Below are 19427 nucleotides of genomic sequence, written 5' to 3' on the forward strand. Positions count from 1 at the left end.
CGTGTGACGTTGTTTTGAGCTGTGCAAGACTTTAAAATGTTGTGTTTTTGAAATGTGTGTAACCGCCGAGAAACGATGCCCGCAATCTATCATATTGCATAGCTGATATGGCTAACAAGGCTAACGTGATATTATCAAACTTTCTCAAAACGCATCCTTTTGCCTTGATTTTGCTCTAGAGTGACTGTATTTCACCCCAAACATGCAAAAATGAGGCAAACTTGTTCCAACTCCGGATAAATCCTTTAATCAGACCCTAATGGAAAAGGTTATATGAAGTGCGACTGAGGGCACTCTTAATGTGGATGTTCTTCTGGCAAAACTAACCAGAGGTTCGGTACTTGGGACACGTGATTTCACAGCAAGGGGTCTCTACCGACCCTAACAAGTTGGAGGCAGTGTCCACATGGCGGCGACCTACCAACGTGTCGGCACTTCGCTCGTTGCCCAGCTATTGTCGCCGCTTTGTCGAAGGCTTTGCAAATCTGTCCACTCCGCTACAGCGTCTGGTAGCCGAATTTGGCGAGAGCCGATCCCGTCGGCTGTCAAGGCAGCAGCTTCAGGAAGCCTGGTCGGAGGAGTGTGAGGCGAGGGCTAAAAGCGAAGCTTGTATCTGCACCAGTGCTGGAGTGTGCCGATTTCACCTGGCCATTCATCCTGGAGATCGATGCCAGCTATAGCGGTTTAGGTGCAGTACTCTTTCAGGAGATTAAAGGTTTGGCTTGTTGTGTACGCCAGTAGGACTCTGAAACCAACAGAGCGGAATATGAGCAATTATAGCTGCATGAAACTTGAATTTCTGGTCCTAAAGTGAGCTATCATTGGGAAATTCAGGGACTACCTACTGGGCCAGAAGTGTCTAGTCTCCACGGACAACAACCCTTTGAGCCACCTCACATCCTCAAAGCTAGGGGCTGTAGAACATCGATGGGCCACACAGATCGTGCTGTTCGACTTTGAAAATACCGATCAGAGAAATCCAAACGTTATGCCAGTACCAACAAGACCAGGAGGGCGTGGGGGATCTAGCTTGCTAGAGGTAGCAGCTCAGGGAGACCGCATTACAGTCTCTCAGTTGGTAGTCTCGTGTTGCCATTCCATGCCTCCATTATTCAGTCGGTCCTGGAAATTCTGGAAATATTTTAGGCTGACCCGTGAAGGAGTGCTTTATTGGTGGGTTCTGCACCCCAGTGGCCGCGAGGAGTGCTTTCCCAGGTCTTGAAACAGCTCCACGAACAGCATGGTCACCAAGGGGCCAATCGGACCGTTGAGCTGGTCCGACAACAGTGTTACTGGCCACGCATGTTCACGGCAGTGCGCCAGCGGTGTGAAGAGCAAAGTAAGTACACAGAGAAGAACAATTACTCTAGGGGTAAATGCATTGGCCACGGTGTAGTACGGGGGCATGGCCTGAGGAAAATTAACTCCCTTGCGCACGGTCAGTGGGTGCGACATCATGATTTCCATACTCCGCAAAATCTGGAAACGCCTTAAAAATATGCCTAAAAGAGGCTATCAGGTGGTCAGTGTGTGGCCAAATTAACTGCAGCTGTTGGTCAGCAGTAATTGCTGGGGGTAATAAAGGACAGCTGACAAACATTCACGCTGTCCTATGTCCTGTTCCACACTCCGACCCTCCCGGAAGTGGCATTGCACTTAACCATGCTTCCAATACTGACCGTAGAAGAATTGTACTCCCCTTGCCATCATTCCGTACTACGCTGTGATTACGTCTGTAAGCGCTCTTGTCTCAAGCCTCTTTGGTGAAGAGTGCCCTAGATGGCAAGTAGATAAGGAGACGGCCCCACCTGCTGGCATCTCGGCCTAACGAGATTGTAGCCCTGTTACGGTCTTGGAGCCCATTGGAGTCCACTTCTGGTGGGGTGGAGAACGTCTTGGTAATGACTGACGTCTTTAGCAAGTTCTCCATTGTCGTTCCCACAGGGGATCAGCGGGCCCCGACAGTTGCCCAGGTCTTAATTACATAGTTGTTTTGCTGGTTTGGTATCCTTAGTTGGCCTCTCTCCGACCATGGGCACAGTTTTGATGCCATACTAATTCAACAACTTTGTGGTACGTACAGAATGCAGAGGTCCTGAGCAACCCTGTATCACCCGGCTGGGAACGGACAAATCAAGTGGTTCAACCGTACGTTACACAACCTGCTGCACACCCTCGTTGCTTCCAGTAAACGCGACTGGGCCACCTGTCTGCCACATGGACTATTCTGCTATAAGGGCCAAAACATACCGTGGTGGAACGGAATGGTCGCAGGACGGACGCGGTCTTTCTGCTTTGTTTCGGCCACCGTGTTTTTCTCTGCCTTTCACACTGACAGTGTTGGCGTGCGCGGCCAGTCCTGTTCAAAACCCTCCCCACAGCTAAAGCTAGCATGCTACTTTGCCATTCATTTGAATGAGACACAGCCGGTCGCCGGCGTGAAAAATACGCTCGAGTTCTATTTTCCAAATCCAGCGCGGCGCCGCTGACGCCCGACTACCGCCGGTTGGTGTGTAAGGACAGATAGGTTTCAATGTATTTTCACCGACGCCGGTAAAAAACGTGGCCGTTCCGCGACGCTTTACCGCCTTGGTGTGTAAGACCCCTTACACCACCCCACATCTGGCCACGGGTGAATTGTCCCACTTCCTGATGTTTGGACAGGAACCACCACAGACATCATATATGAAGACTAGATGCGTCGTCCGCGTTCCCGTCATGCAAGTCGAACGTCCGCGCATGGCGGCCATGTTAGCGCAGCCTGCTGGCTCAACCAGTTGCAGTGAGTTTTTGGTGTTGTATACTCTTCAGATGGCCATAATTCCCTCAAATTTATTTCGATTTTCGAAAGGGTTGGTTTTTTACACAGTATAAAAAATTCCAAACGAAAGTATATGTTGATACTGCATAGTGATGCATATTCACATTATTATATTATATTACATTATATTATAATGTTCATAGGTCTAAAATCATGTATAATATAATTCAGTAGGCTTATTCAGGTAATTAAATAGATCCCATAAACAAATGCACAAAGTAATCTTTTATATTTTCAGTAAAATAACAAATAAACGTTCACTGGTTTCGTCAGCTCCACCTTGTGTTCAAAATGAGTCGTGACGCTTGGGCCATCCAGGATAGAATTAACTTGTTGTGCTGTAGGCTACATCTCTCTTCCAGTATAATATATATATTATAATAATATATATAATTTGATGCAATGAATATATCCATGCCGTCAACGTAATGCACAGCAATGGTTAAAATTTGTACTAGCTATCGAATTTTTTGGACAAATGGGTTAAGTGGGAAGCATAGGAAGCATTTACTCTCCTGGGCGTTTTACCCCAGTCTACACTTAAGTTTTAAGGAGCCCTACCATTTATAAACACGTGTCAATATTTCAGCGAAGCAGCAGAATAAATTTTTAAGTATCCCAACGTCTCAACTCTTCACTTTACTTCAGGTGTAACGGGGGTCTGTGGAGAGTTTAGGCTGCGCTAATATGGCCGACCTGTGCGGACGTGCTTGAAATACACGATGACGTATCTAGTCTTCATATATGATGTCTGTGGGAACCACAGCTGCCAGTGGATTTTCTTCTAGGTACTATAGAGTTTGGCCTCTGGCCCAAGATTAGGTGTGCAGTACAGGAACACCAGACCAGGCTCCAAGTGCCGTTTGATGGGGCTGCGGAACATCTGGCAGCAGCGGAAAAGCATGACACACGGGTGTGGAGCCCTGCGTTAAAAGTAGGACAACTGTTGTACATACGCGACCTTGGAGTGCAGGGTTGAAATCGAGGAGAGTAGAGACAGGAGGGCTTACTGACGTCATAACAACGTAGTACGAAATGATAGCGAGGGGAGTATGGAAATGTTATTCTTCTACGGTCAGTATTGGAAGCATCAGGGAAGCATGCAATGCCACTTCCGCGAGGGTCGGAGTGTGGAACAGGTCATAGGACAGCGTGAATGTTTGTCAGCTGTCCTTAATTACCCCCAGCAATTACTGCTGACCAACAGCTGCAGTTAATTTGGCCTCAAACTGAACACTGACAACCGGATATCCTCTTTCGGCACATTTTCGCGGAGTACCGAGTGAAAATCTGGTGACGCAATGTCAGATCGATAATTATCGAGGTTGATCTCAAGTGGAAGTATAGAACAACGAGTTCCAGAGCTTATGTTTTGTTTGACGACACACGCAAAAAAGAAAAGAGAACCAAAACAAAACACATGATTCCTGATTGTTCCGGGATCAGTGGCGTTCATGCGCCAAAGTCCAGAATTCGGTTGTCACATGAGCAGTGTCGTCAGTTGTCTCGAGAGGTCCCGAGATCGTGAAGGCACCATGTATCCATCGCACCCACTGACCAATAACCATGCGCAAGGGAGTTAATTTTCCATCCACTCGTGTCCTCAGGCAACGCCCCTGTACTACCGTGGCCAATGCATTTCCCCACGAGAGATTATTCTTCTGTGTCGAGTTTCTTTGGTTGAAATAGAATCCAAGTCCAGTGGAACCCCCTGGTACACACGGTCGTGTGAGCCCCTTTGGAGGCTGGAGCTGTGTAGACCATTGCCCCTGTTGGTGATCTAACGAAGCTGGAGCATGTGCATCACCGCATGCTAAAAGGACTTGTGAGGCCCTCATCGGTTGACATCTGTCATTAATTATCCTTTGCAATTAACACTGCCTGACAGCTGTAGTTAATTTGACCTCAAACTCATCATTGACAACCGGACATCATCTTTTGAGTTAAGGCAAATCTGGGCAATAAAAAAAAACCTGTCTATCAAGTAGTGTTGCCAATTTAGCGACTTTGTGGTTAGATTTAATGACTTTTTGACGTCCCTGGCGACTAAAATCCTCATCTAGTGACTAAAGCTGGGCTTACATTGTGCAACTTTTCCCCCGATTTGGCACTCTCAAGACTTTTTGGGAGTCAGGCCGATTTCTTGCTCAATCGCAGGTCAATCATGAGTCTCACATCGTGTAGTGTTCATGGGGTAACGACAAGCGATTTCACCTCACGATCGCGCAATCGTAGGGTCGCCAGAATATCAAAACGGTTTGAAATCCTGGTCGTGCTTCGTGAGCAAATCGCACAGTTAAAGCAGTGCTACGACCTGACCAGTGTTGCCAAGTCCGCTTATTATACGCGACTTTGGGCTTCTTTTTTTTGAGCAGTCGCTTTTAATTTTGTAAAGTCGCGGGTTGCGGTTTTTTTGGGCTTGTTCTTTTCAGAGTTGGGCTTGCAGTTTTCTCCTGCTCTGGTGGTGATTTGAATGTGTTTCTCAATGGCAACTTGTTTTTTCTCACTCATCCTTACAAGTGACCCTACTACAATATTGTTAACTCCCACTTTCTGTGGTCACTTGTGGGGATTTTAGCTGCCACGCAGATCCCCACAAAGAGCAAGGTCTTCCCTGACCAGGCACGCGACTGACAACCCACCCTTTCTGTCGCTTCTTTTGGGCTTGTTTTCACGACGCCCCTCAGTCGCTTCTTTTGGGCTTGTTTTTAGGACGTCAGTCGCTTATTTGTCGTAGAAAATCTGGCAACACTGGACCTGACATATGCGCAAATGAATAGGGCCATGCGATTCGCTCTTGATCGCGTCCTCATCTCCATCTCAGGTGCGCATGTTCCCTCCTCTGCAGCCCCGGGAAACACGTGTGTCGCACAGTCGGACTATTCTGCTCGCATCCGACCGTCGGCTCGTATAGTGTGAGGACGTGAGTTGAGAGATATGAACTTTTAAATCGCGAAATTTCCTCATGCAGGGTGAGCAGGAGCTAAATACCCACGACTGAAAAAATCACAGTGTATGCCCGGCTTCAAGCTACTTTTTGGTGCATCTGGCAACTTTTTAAAACATGTATTTCAAAGCAAAATCTTTTTTCCAACATAATTGTAACTCTGTGCCGCTGTCAGAAATGTTTCCCACGGTTAAGCAGGGCTGCAGATTTAGCTCTGATCTCCAAATAGTAGCTACCACTGCCCATTTGTACTGTGAACGAGGGCATGTGGGCACATTTTCTAGTAGCTGGGTCTCTTAGCGTCCAAAAAGGGCCTAATCGTTACGCGCTGGATAGAAGCACCAAAATCGGTGTAGACCTTCCTTAGGGTGTTCTCCATCATTTCAGAAGGGGTGCCCCAAATTTCAATGTCATTAAGGTCATTTTTATGGGGTAAATCCAAGATGGCTGCCCAAAACCAGCCAATAGTAGTAAAATGCTGTACTGCCTGGACATAATGGTGTTATGGGCCAATCCACCTATTTGTGTGTGATGTATACAAACTGAACTTTGAAAATATGTGCAAAACTTACCATAAAAACAATGTTATATATGTCTTATTTAGATTCAAAAACAGGAAAATCATAAAAACCATGGTCAGAATGAGATCACTCTACAATTGAGAGCTCATTTCTGGGCATTTAGCTATTGAACCAACATTCATTAAGAGTTTTAAAAATTTGCAGTGGGTCATATCTATAACATCCAAAAAGAAAATTGTGGTTAGAAAATTTAGGGGAGAAGAGATAAACCCTTGAACTGGGCCACACATAACTGTCCCAATGTTAGCATGCTAGCATTAGCAGGTTCAGACACTCAGTCTGCTCTTCAGATAAAGATGGCAAACAATCATTTTAATCCCACTTACACATGCGCGCACACACACAAACTACTACTACTTCCTTAGGACCCCCTCAATGATTTAACCCTAGGAGTCCAACCGAAATATATTCATATCAATCAAGTCAATAATACATGTACATATCAAGTGTCAGTGACAGCTGTCAAATGACAAATGTATGCTGATTAATGTTCAGATATGTATATCGCAGTCCTAAGTGTACAATGGAGTGATAAGGGCATTTATGCTTAGGAAATTATGAATAATCAATATGCAATACACCATACATACAGTATATTGACAGATACTTTGTTTTAAAAGAGCAAAATGGTAACATGTCTGTTTTTCCATCTACTTTTGGCTTTAATCTAGATGACATGTTGGCTACCTAACCACTTAATTTATTGTTTGCTCGTTATTTTTTATTTGTGGGTGTGGTCCTTTGTTTAAAACATGTCTGCCTGCCTTCCCTCTCTCACATAGGCTACTAAAATAGTCTTTCAAAAACTTAAAACAACAGCATGTGGAAATCCTATTGGCTTTGGAGGGCTAACGTCTATAAGACTATACTGTACTCTACTGTATTGCACTGTACTGTACTCTACTATACTGTACTGTACTGTACTGTACTGTGATATACCGTACTGTACTCTACTGCACCGTGCAGTATGCTACTGTACTGTACTTTACTGTACTGTACTGTACTGTACTGTACTGTACTGTACTGTACTCTACTGCACCGTGCAGTATGCTACTGTACTGTACTTAACTAGACTCCACCGTACTTTATGCTACTGTACTGTACTGTACTTTACTTTACTGTACTGCACCGTACTGTATGCTACTGTACTGTACTGCACCGTACTGTATGCTACTGTACTGTACTGTACTATACTCTACTGTACTTTATTATACTGCACCATTCTGTATGCTACTGTACTGTACTGCACTCCACTGCACTGCACTGTACTGTACAGTACAACTATAGAACTGAAACATGTAGAGCGGTGGTGCTCAAACTGTGGTACGCGTACCACTGGTGGTACTTGAGACATCTCTGGTGGTACTTGGAATACCATTATGAACCTCTCCTGTACTGACTGGCAAAAGTGAATATGGAAGGCCTTTACTGCGATATTCTAATGTTGGTTGTCAAGGTGGTACTCGGAGAGCTCAATATTTTCTCAGGGGGTACTTCACACAAAAGGTTTGAGAACCACTGATGTAGAGCATTCTGAGGACATGTACAATATTATGCAAAACGGTGTAGTGGGAATGAGTTATGTTACTGTTACCACTCAAAATCTTGAAGGTTAAAAAAAGTCGTGTGGCATTTTGTTTGGGGGGGCGGGGTATGATCGACTATTCTTCCGCCCAGACTATTTATGTGCCTTGCATATCAAGAAAATGAGTCCAGGTAATGATTTACTTTCATAGTATATACCATATGAGAAGTGTTGTTCTATATAGATATTTCTCCTATGGGTAAGGGTGGCAAAAGACCTACAGTACATGTTGTCCATCAGCTGTCAGTTTTGATAGCAGTTTAAGTACTCAATGATTACTGAGCTAACTAATACAACTTTTGACACAAGTACTAGGTGAGGACTTGTCTGCAAATAAACATTTTTTTTATCTCTGTCTTCTTACTCAACATACACTAAGAAATCATTCCCATTTAATTTGAACTGAAGCCATACTGTGGCCTACATGTAGGCCTATATTGAGTAATCTGTAATGCCATTCTAAAGATGACTGAAATGCTCTCACAATATGCACTTGTAAAAATATAGAATTAGGTGATCTTATGGGGTTCTTCATACATATGGAAAGGTCCTGTCCTTTACCCTCTCTCATACAAATAAAATGCGTATATCTGTTATGGAAATTAGAGGATGGAGAACCTGCTACCTAGGGCATCTTGCACTGACACGATCCCATTCAAATCGAGCATTAGCAGCAGTCTATTCTCACCATAGTTTTAGTGTTGGCAATGCTCATTTTAATTCAGACCAAGAATCTTCTCAAATCGTTCACAATGTTACATGCTGTCAAGCACGTAAGCACAGACTCACCCATACTTTCACACTATGTACATTTTGTAGTTTTATCAATCTGGTCTAGCAGGCTACCCTTGCTTCATCTCTTCTGAGGACTATATTAACATTGTCAGCTAAGTATAATGTCATGTAATAACAATGTAATGCGTTACCAACATGACATATTGTATATGACATGGTAGACATTTTTTTTTCAAGGGGCACCCCTTCTAGGATGTCTTCAAATCAGTCAAGGAACACGTGTACCGAATTATATGCTTCTATCCAGCGCGTAACGATTTCTCGGCTTACAGCCCCTACTATAGGGATCAGCGTGTCGTGCGTCGTCATACGTAACGTCATGATATCATCTAGTGACTTTTCAGCGAGCCAATAGCGACTTTGGCTGATTTGGCAACACTGCTTTCAAGTGACAGTCATTGTTTTTCAACATAGCTGTAGTTCTGCATTGCCACAAGAAGCCCTTTTCATGGCAAACGAGCCATATTAGCTCTGATCTCTAAACAGTACCCTTAGGTATTGTCAACATATCCATCTATATCTAGAGTTCATGTCATAACGCCAGGAAGTTATGTAGGCCTACACACAAATCTACACTCACAATATACAGTACATAACATGAAGCACTCTCCCTGGTAGGCTATTATGACAGAATGGGTCTGACCAGTGTTGCCAGATGTGTCTGAGCAAATCCCGCCCAAAAGCTTCTCAAAAACCGCCAAAATGCGCTAAATTCCGCCCAAATTCAACAAATTACATTGACTTCTATGGGCCCAAAACGGCTTAAAAAAACGCCAAATGGCCAATTTTCCCCGTATTTGCCCGCCGACGCTCATCCCAAGTAGCCCAATTGGGCGGGCACCCGCCCAATCTGGCAACACTGGGTCTGATAGGACTGTTCATCTATAACCATATTAACTAAATATTCAGCATATGAGAAATAAAAGCTTCAAGTGAAAGGCATGGTTGGTGAAGTCCGAAATGTGTTTAACGTTTGGGCCTGATCTGTGTCATGTGTGTGACTGTGCCCAACTCCATCAAAGCTGCTCTAGTAGATCGGATCCATATGTTGCCTTTTTGATCATGTTACGTTCAAGAGTTCAAATCCTTTCCCCAAGCTCACAACCTTTCATCTGTTCTAAAACCCTGGGCCTCCTTATTGCCTTTTGTAGAGCCAGTTTTATATTGGACATTCATTTGACATGAAAAATACAACACGTCATATAAGACTTGTGGTACATGTGTAAATTTGTTAATGTTTCAAAGTCCGTTTGACAACCGGGGTTATTTTTCAGACATACTGATAAAATTGACTTAACCCAGGCCGACAACAAAGCAAGAGTTTATAGGTAGGACCAGGGCACAGGTGTGGAGAAGTGATTTGTATACGGCCAAGACATAACGGTTTAGAAATGTGATTTTGAGGAAATGGCCAAAAGTGGACGGCTGTTTGAGTCATGTAGCTGTATGAGTAAGGGATTTGAGTGTTGCGATGACAAGTCTGCTTATCTTGACAAAGACAGGGCCAAAATATCCACTGGTTAAAAAGTAGAATGAGAAGTATTGAGTCAGAAAAGATTCTTGTACACAAGAAGGGTCACAGATAGGCTGAAGTTGGACAGGTACTGTACACATAGTATTATGGATTGATAGTTGTCAAGCTGTCAACCAGCAACTTTAAGGCCCACACGCGTACCAACCTGCTTTTGAAATTATACACACAAAGCCGTAACCTAGTCCTTTACGTGCAATTTTAACGTTGTCTATGTTATGTGATGCAATGCTCATGTCTTGCTCATAAAGTGTACGCGTGTGAAGTCTCATGTATGTTTTTTTTCTAATTGTGAATGCAGAAAGCTGCATAATTCTATTAAATTAATTTTTTTTAATCCCTCCATGGGAAATTAAGCATTATCTTATCTGATCATGCTTTATGTGATCATCAGTTTGGTTTATTCCTCCACAATTAACTGTTAAATGATGTTAAATGAAAGGTCACAGTACACCTGCATGTGCTGTCTCAAGTTATGTTACAGTACATAGTATTGTAAATATGAGTTAGACTTAGTCTGCAGTTGTTATTTCTACAATGATTTTAGTTTATTAATGTAGAGATTGCATTCTGTTTGATCATTTGTGAGCATAATTGGATGATGCAACCTTTGGCTGGGATTGCTGAATGTGACATTGTTTGTCACTCAATGGCCTCAGAGATCATGGAGCAGTTGTTGTTGTTTTTTTTATTATGATTCCCCCCATTACACAGAGAAAAATCTCGAAGGTCTATAATGTTTTTTTGCAATAATATGTAATAACCATTTGTGCCCCCCAGGATAAAACAAATATCCAGTAAACATGTTGGAACACATTTATTGTATAATTGTCATTATTTTATGCTAGTCTCTCAGGTCAAAAGCAACAGTTGCTACCTGGAAAAATAACAAACAATTTTAAAGGGGCTCCAGGGTTGTGCCAAGCTGTTTTGGGAGCGTAGAGGGGGAAAAAAATCAACATCTTGCACACACACACACACACACTCTCAGTACACATTCGGTAATTAAATCCTGCCCTGAGGTGTGGATTTAATGATGGAAAGAGAGAAGACAAGGGCAGGCAGGCAGAGCCTCGACTACCATGGGAGCTGGAGGAATGATGACGGCCCAGGCTCCCTCATCCTCGTCAGCCCTGATCCCTCTGGTCATTAGAGAGCTACTGTAGCAGGTGTGATGGAGGCAGGTAGACGTGTGTGGGCAGGTACCTGTACAGTACAGGTAAGTGTTTCCTAACCCTAATGATGAAAGACAAACGCAAGACAGCGGACCTCAGGTGCTCGCCTGATTTAATTAACCACACAGCTACTTTTAATTTGTGTTTACGGAGCGCACTGTTCCCTTTGTGCATGTGCACTGACAATGTTTGTGTGTGTGTGTCGGGGGGGCGGGGGGGGGGTCAAAGTCAACTTCATGTGCAAGTAATTGTGTTATCATTTTAAACACTTTACATTCAATAAAATTTTAACCAACATAAACTAAATGTACAATATATTTTCAGGTGCGCTCCTCTGTCTTATGACCCATCCTCATTTATGTAGTTATGTCAAATCAGTCTGTATGATGAAGCGATGAAGTGGTCCGCACACTGGGCATTAGCTACAAAAATAGCTAAGCAGAGTTATTTCATTTTTATGAACGGCAACGTTTCGACCCAACAGTGGGATCTTCCTCCGACTGAATCACATTTCATCTTCCACATCATATCAATTAATACATTTATTGGGCAATATTTGTGTAACGCTGATGTGGCAGTTTTGATTTCGCACCAAGACGAACATGCCTGTATTCCTCTTCAGTAATTCTCAACTGGTTCAAAAGGTTCGGTTTGGTATCAGAGTCAAGAGTCGGTTTGGTTTGGTATCGGAGTCAGGGGGAATTCATGTGGTAAATGATTATGGACAAAGCACACGATGAAATATTGACGGCCCAAGTAAAAAAAAAGTGTACTTAATATATACTTAATAAGTACGTTTTATTGTATTTAAAGTGTACTTCAAAAGTGTGTATTTAAAGAATGTTATTTTGGGACAACTTATAGTATACTTAAATGTACTTGAAATATAATTAAGTAGAGCTTAAACACATTTTAAGTTGACTTTTTTGTACTAAAATTAAACTTTGTATAAGTGTACTTAATATACTAAAAATATATTTAACTTTAAGTACATTATAAGTATACTAACCAAGTCACTTTAAAATGTGTTTAATGTGTACTTTAGCATGCGGATAAGTGCATTTTAAGTACATTAGAAATCTATTTTAACGTCATGAGTAAGTACTTTATAGTATACTGCAGAAGTACATACTTAAGTTGTGTTATTTTGGGACAACTTATAGTATACTTAAATACACTTGAAATATAATTAAGTAGAGCTTAATCACATTTTAAGTTGACTTTTTTGTACTAAAATCAAACTTTGTACAAGTGTACTTAATATACTAAAAATATATTTAACTTTAAGTACATTATAAGTATACTTACCAAATCACTTTAAAATGTGTTTAATGTGTATTACAATGTCATGAGAAAGTACTTTATAGTATACTGCAGAAGTACATACTTAAGTTGTGTTATTTTGGGACAATTTATAGTATACTTAAATACACTTGAAATATGATTAAGTACAGCTTAAACACATTTTAAGTTGACTTTTTTGTACTAAAATTAAACTTTGTACAAGTGTACTTAATATACTAAAATCATACTTACTTTAAGTACATTTCAAATATATTCACAAAAATCGCTTTAAGTACATTTTAAGTGTATTGACTCTAAATGTATTTTAAGTATACTACAAGTAGATTTTACTTTAAGCACATTTCAAATATATTTATTTTAAGTACACTTTAAATATATTTCAAAAGTATATGAAAAATCATTGATGTAATCTCTAATTACTCATTTCCATTGTACATTGTCTTGATTACAACCATCAGCCATTCACATGAACCTTCCTTTCACCTTCACTTCAGACAACAACCACTGCCTCAACCAGGATTTGAACCCACAATTCACTGAACCACAGACCTGCACTCTAACCACTAGACCACAACTACCTGTTCTTCCCCAGGCACAATTACGTTCTTGAAGTAATAGTCTTGAGTAGTACACTTTAAGTATACTTTTATATACTTAATAATAATACTTAGAAATCATTGGTGGTGGTATGCTTTTATCGAATTAAAGACACTTTTACATGTTTAATTTGTGCACCAAAAAGTACACTTAAAGTGCACTTAATACACTAATAACACAACTTAAGTACAGACTTCAGTATTGTGCTTAAAAGTTTAATAGGTAAGGCCTTACATGCCTTTTTAAGATCTGTTTGTGCTCTTCAATATGGTGTTTTTACCATGAAAATACATTAACAAAATGGAAGGTGGAAGGTTATTTAATGTTACAAAGCATAATGAATAAATAAGCCTAGGTTAAAATACACTAAAATGATGGTTAAAAAAAAGTACCCAGGTGAAAAAAAGTGTACTTAATATACTTAATAAGTATGTATTTTTGTATTTAAAATATACTTCAAAAGTGTGTATTTAAAGAATGTTATTTTGGGACAACTTATAGTATACTTAAATACACTTGAAGTATCACTTTTAATCACTTTAAAAGATGTTTAATGTGTACTTTAACATGTGGTTAAGTGTAACTATTTATAGTATGCTACAAATCTATTTCAAGGTCATAAGAAAGCACTTTATAGCATGCTGCAGAAGTACATACTTAAGTTGTGTTATTTTGGGACAACTTATAGTATACTTAAATACACTTGAAATATAATTAAGTAGAGCTTTAACACATTTTAAGTTGACTTTTTGGTACTAAAATCAAACTTCGTACAAGTGTACTTAATATACTAAAATCATACTTAACTTTAAGTACGTTTCAAATATTATTTCTAATACAAAACTTTAGCACATTAGTTTTAGAATATAAATACACTTAAAATACACTTAAAATATACTACACTAACAGTATGTTTTCAAATACCACACTTAAGCACTTTAAAAATACAAATACACTTAAAATACACTTGAAGTGGTTCAAGATAACAAGAAAAATAACATAAAATCTTTATAAGTGAGTACATTTCATTAAAGACAATTAATATTAGTGCCAAAAAGGCAATATAGTAAGTATGCAAAAAAAAATGCACATTTGTAAAGGTCGTAAAATAAAGTTTAGGTAAGTATAACTGATAATGTATATTTTCTAACACTATGTTTGAGTACATTTTTTAAGAACAAAGTTTAATACATTAAACTAGCAGTACATTTTCTAATACCATACATTACTATAATGGTGTACTGTGTATGATTTTTCGTAGTTTATTTCCAAAATTCATGCTGGAAAAGGGGAGTCATTCATCATCATCATAAATTGGGGTTCTTGTCCATGTTCCGCCTTTTTGATTTTCCAGATATAAAAATGTTTTGCTAGGAAAATGACTGTAATGGCCAGTAATTAGTTTATTTATTTTGTAAATATACTTAAAATACATTTAAATACAAAACACTAATACTGTATTTTCTAAAACCACTCTTAAGCACATTACTTTAAAAATACAAATGTACTTAAAATACTTTTAAATACAATACACTAATAGTGTATTTTATAACACTACACTTTAACACATCACTTTTAAAATATAAATGTACTTAAAATAGACTTAAAATAGAATATACTAATAGTATATTTAACAATACCACACTTAAGCACATTACTTTAAAAATACAAATGTATTTACAATATATTTAAATACAATACACTAATAGTGTTTTTTTTTTAATAAAACACTTTAGCACATTACTTTTGAAATACAAATGTACTTAAAATAGACTTTAAATAGAATATACTAATAGTATATTTAACAATATCACACTTTAGCACATTACTTTAAAAATACAAATGTATTTACAATACATTTATATACAATACACTAATAGTGTATTTTATAATACTACACTTTAACACATTACTTTTAAAATACAAATGTACTTAAAATAGACTTAAAATACAATATACTAATAGTATATTTGACAATACTACACTTTAGCACATTACTTTTAAAATACAAATGTACTTACAATACATTTAAATATAATACACTAATAGTGTATTTTATAAATCTACACTTAAGTATATAACTTTTAAAATACAAAGATACTTAAAATACACTTAAAGTATAAAACACTAATAGTATAATTTATAATGCTACACTTTAGCACATTACTTTTAAAATACAAATATACTTGAAATACACTTAAAATATAATACACTAATAGTATATTTGACAATACTACACTTAGCACATTACTTTTAAAATACAAATATACTTAAAATGCATTTAAAATACAATACACTAACAGTATATTTTATAAAACTATATTTAAGTACATAACTTTAATAATACAAATGCCTTTAAAATGTATTTAAAATACACTAAACTATAAGTATATTTCTAAATACCATACTTCAGTACTGTACTTGATAAATAGAGTGTACTTAAAATATACTTTCAGAAAATTAAATATATTTAAAGTACACTTAAGTACACATTTTTTTGACCTGGGTGAAATTCACAGCTACTAAAAGTTTGGAGTCACGAAACATTGACTGAGACCTGAAGAAGGTCTATTGACCTAAAACTTAAATAAACAAAAGGATTTACGTAAGTGTGCAGACATTCTTTCTTAGTTCGCAAAATATAAAATAGCAGAGAGGAGTCAATACACACATTCCTTTTGTCTCCCTTCCCTTACCTAGAAACCCTTTGCTGTTGACACCACCATTAACATTGCCATTGCCATTTCAAGGCCCACATGTAGGCCTGTACAGCCACCTTCCTGTAATGTTTAAGTGAAAGCCCATTGGGAAACTCCAACTCCCATTGTCATTGTGACACAGTACTCCACAGCACACAAGTGAACACTGCACACAAAGGAATTGCATTTATCCCTCACCCGTGCAAGGGGGCAGCCCTCAATGGCGCCCCTAGGGAGCACTGCAGCGGGATGGTACCATGCTCAGGGTACCTCAGTCATGGAGGAGGATGGGGGAGAGCACTGGTTGATTACTTCCCCCACCAACCTGGCGGGTCGGGAGTCGAACCGGTAACCTTTGGGCTACAAGTCTGACGCCCTAACCGCTTACCCATGACTGTAAGGGCCAAAACATACCAAGGCGGAACGGAACGGTCGCAGGACGGACGCGGTCTTTCTGCTTAGTTTTGGCCGGCGTGCTTTTCTCTGCCTTGCACACTGACAGCGTCGGCGTGCGCGGCCAGTCCTATTCAAAACCCTCCCCACAGCCAAAGCTAGCATGCTACTTTGCCATTCATTTGAATGAGACACCGCCGGTCGCCGGCGTGAAAAATACGCTCGAGGTCTATTTTCCAAATGCAGCGCGGCGCGGAGCCGGCTACCGCGCCGCTGACGCTGGACTACCGCCGGTTGGTGTGTAAGGACAGATATGTTTCAATGTATTTTCACCGACGCCGGTAAAAAACACGGCCGTTCCGCGACGCTTTACCGCATTGGTGTGTAAGACCCCTAATGAGGCTACTGTTACAGTGGTCAACAGACTGTAGCACATCTATACATGGTTTATTATTTTGGCCAGTGGTGGCTTCTGTGCCTTTGAACAACACACACTCATATTAAGTGCACATTGTAAAGGCATTCTGCTGCACACAAGCGTAGCCTTTCAGTGCAGATGGGGTCGCCGGCGGGCCTATTCACTGTTTGCTGAAAATACTCAACTACATCATAACAACATTGCTATGACAGTACCAAGAGCCTTAAGTAACAGATTAAGACATAGCCATTACAATTTTGGTGACAGTAAGGTTAAAACATACACCAGGCTCTGTGCTAAGGGGTTAAGTAAGGTTGTTGTTATCCATCCATGGTATGTAACCATAGCAACACATACCATCATGGACACAAGTTTTATCCTCACTCTACAGAAAGGTGAACTTGTTTAATCTACTTTTTTAACTAATTTATACACAACCCTGTGTGACTATTGTGCCATGTGTAGATAACATTTATTAATCATTATAAAGGATGTGCCTTCTATGACATAATTGATTCACCTGACAAAATAGCGATAATAATCAAACTGAATACATGAATGTGGTTAATTTTACATCTACAAATTCTATGACATAAATTGTTCCTACTCTATTTACTTATGATGCTAAATTTCACTCTTTTACCAGCAGATGGTGGTAGAGGCCTGCATTCAAAGCTCCTGTTCCACTTAGGGTCAACTGAAGGTCTCGGTCGAGTAGGATCTCAACATCAGCACGGACAGTCAATTAAGTCTTCATTTTACACATCACATTCTTACATATTAAATGAACAAAAGTTATAACATTGTACCTGTGTTCAGCTTTATTCATTTTTGTTTTGTCACACACACACACACACACACACACACACACACACACACACACACACACACACACACACACACACACACACACACACACACACACACACACACACACACTTACAGCTTTAAATAAGCCCACACAGAGTCAGTACATGTGATGATTTGGTATAGAAAGAAGTATTTTACATGAAACATGCTTTTATAACATTTTATGGATTTTTTGCATTTCTTTCTGACAAGACAGTGGATGAAAGACAGGGGAAAGAGAGGCGGGGAAGGATCGGCGAATGACCCCGGCCGTAATCAAACCCGGGTCGGCAGCGTAGTAACCCAGTGCCCTACCGTTAGGCCACGGCAGGACCAAGCTTTTATAACTTTTTAAAGTGTGGTCCGCGAGGGGATTTCAAATTTTCTGATAAGGCTTTAACTGTAAGTCAGCTGAAGGTTTAAACCATGACTGACTCAAAGTGTGGTCCTCAAGGGGATATTCTGCAAATGTAGATAGCATTTTCAAGAGGTACCACAGGCTGTATTTGTCACATTAAATATTAAGCGTACAGTATATTGTTCTTCCACCACAATAAGATAAGCACTCTGCTTCTGACTTTGCAGGGCCTAAAACGTGCAGCTTGAGTAGGCCTTTGAATTCAGTTGAATGTGGTCTTTGGTCTGAAACAGTTTGCGAAACACTGGTTTAACTCCATCCTGCCAGATTACAATTTCCACTTTGCTCCTAGATTAAGATTTTTGTGTATTGTTCTTCAGCCATACTGTAGTCTACATCATCAGTGTTGAATGAGAAGTTGTTACTTGGCTCTATGATAAAGGATCACACAGGTTCAGAATGCTCGCAGACAGACTGTCATGCAAAGTTGTAGCTTGTTTTACTGGCGGGGCAATCCTATTCCCCTCTATTCACTACATACCAGGGCTGTGCTGCGGGAGAAATAGGGCCAGGGCACTTTTGGCTCAAAGACTGACTCACCCTGCACCCTTGTAGATCCCTATTTTCCGAAATAAAAAAGGACATTTCTTAAAATAGGGGCCCATGAGGGTGCAGGGCCCACCGGGAAATGCCCGCTATACACGATGGCCAGTCCAGCGCTGCTACATACAGTCTCAGAACTGGGATAGTTGTGAGGCCACCAGAGGTGCACTAAGCCATACAAGGGTGCCCATGAAAGGTGACCCCTGTTATGATGAAACATGGAGAGTAGAGCTACATGGATGGGAGAAGTACAGTGTGGTGGGAGGTACACTGTGAGGGTCACCTTGAGTGTGGTAAGCATATGGGTTTGCTTCCTGAAGGGGAAGGCAGTGACCATCACAAGGGTTGTTGATGTGCCCTGACCAGGGGCGCTGACAGCTTTTGCTGGGCCCAGGACAAAGTCATCTGAAAGGGGCCCCCAGCCCAGTAGATATGATGTAATGAGGACCCAATTCTGGGCCCCCTCTTTCCTTGGTCCAGAGACAACTGTCCCCTTTGTCCCCCCATGTCGGCAACCCTGGCCCTGACTGTCAGACCAAGGACAGTTTGGCTTTTGCAGTGGTCAGAGCCCTAATTTGGTACCCCATAATGGGTTTGGTGTGGGTTCTAGTCCTTGAAGGGCAATGCTACTCTCTTTTGCTACAACCTCGATTTTGACCAAAACAACAACACCGTTATTTAGGTAAAGGTTCTAGTCCCTTGGGCAACATACGGTAGGGTTTATGGGCCTTGCTGAAGCACACTTCAGCCATGGTCGAAGGGCTGGGGAG

Source organism: Engraulis encrasicolus, chromosome 8 (genome assembly GCF_034702125.1).
Source record: "Engraulis encrasicolus isolate BLACKSEA-1 chromosome 8, IST_EnEncr_1.0, whole genome shotgun sequence".
Classification (NCBI taxonomy): Eukaryota; Metazoa; Chordata; class Actinopteri; order Clupeiformes; family Engraulidae; genus Engraulis; species Engraulis encrasicolus.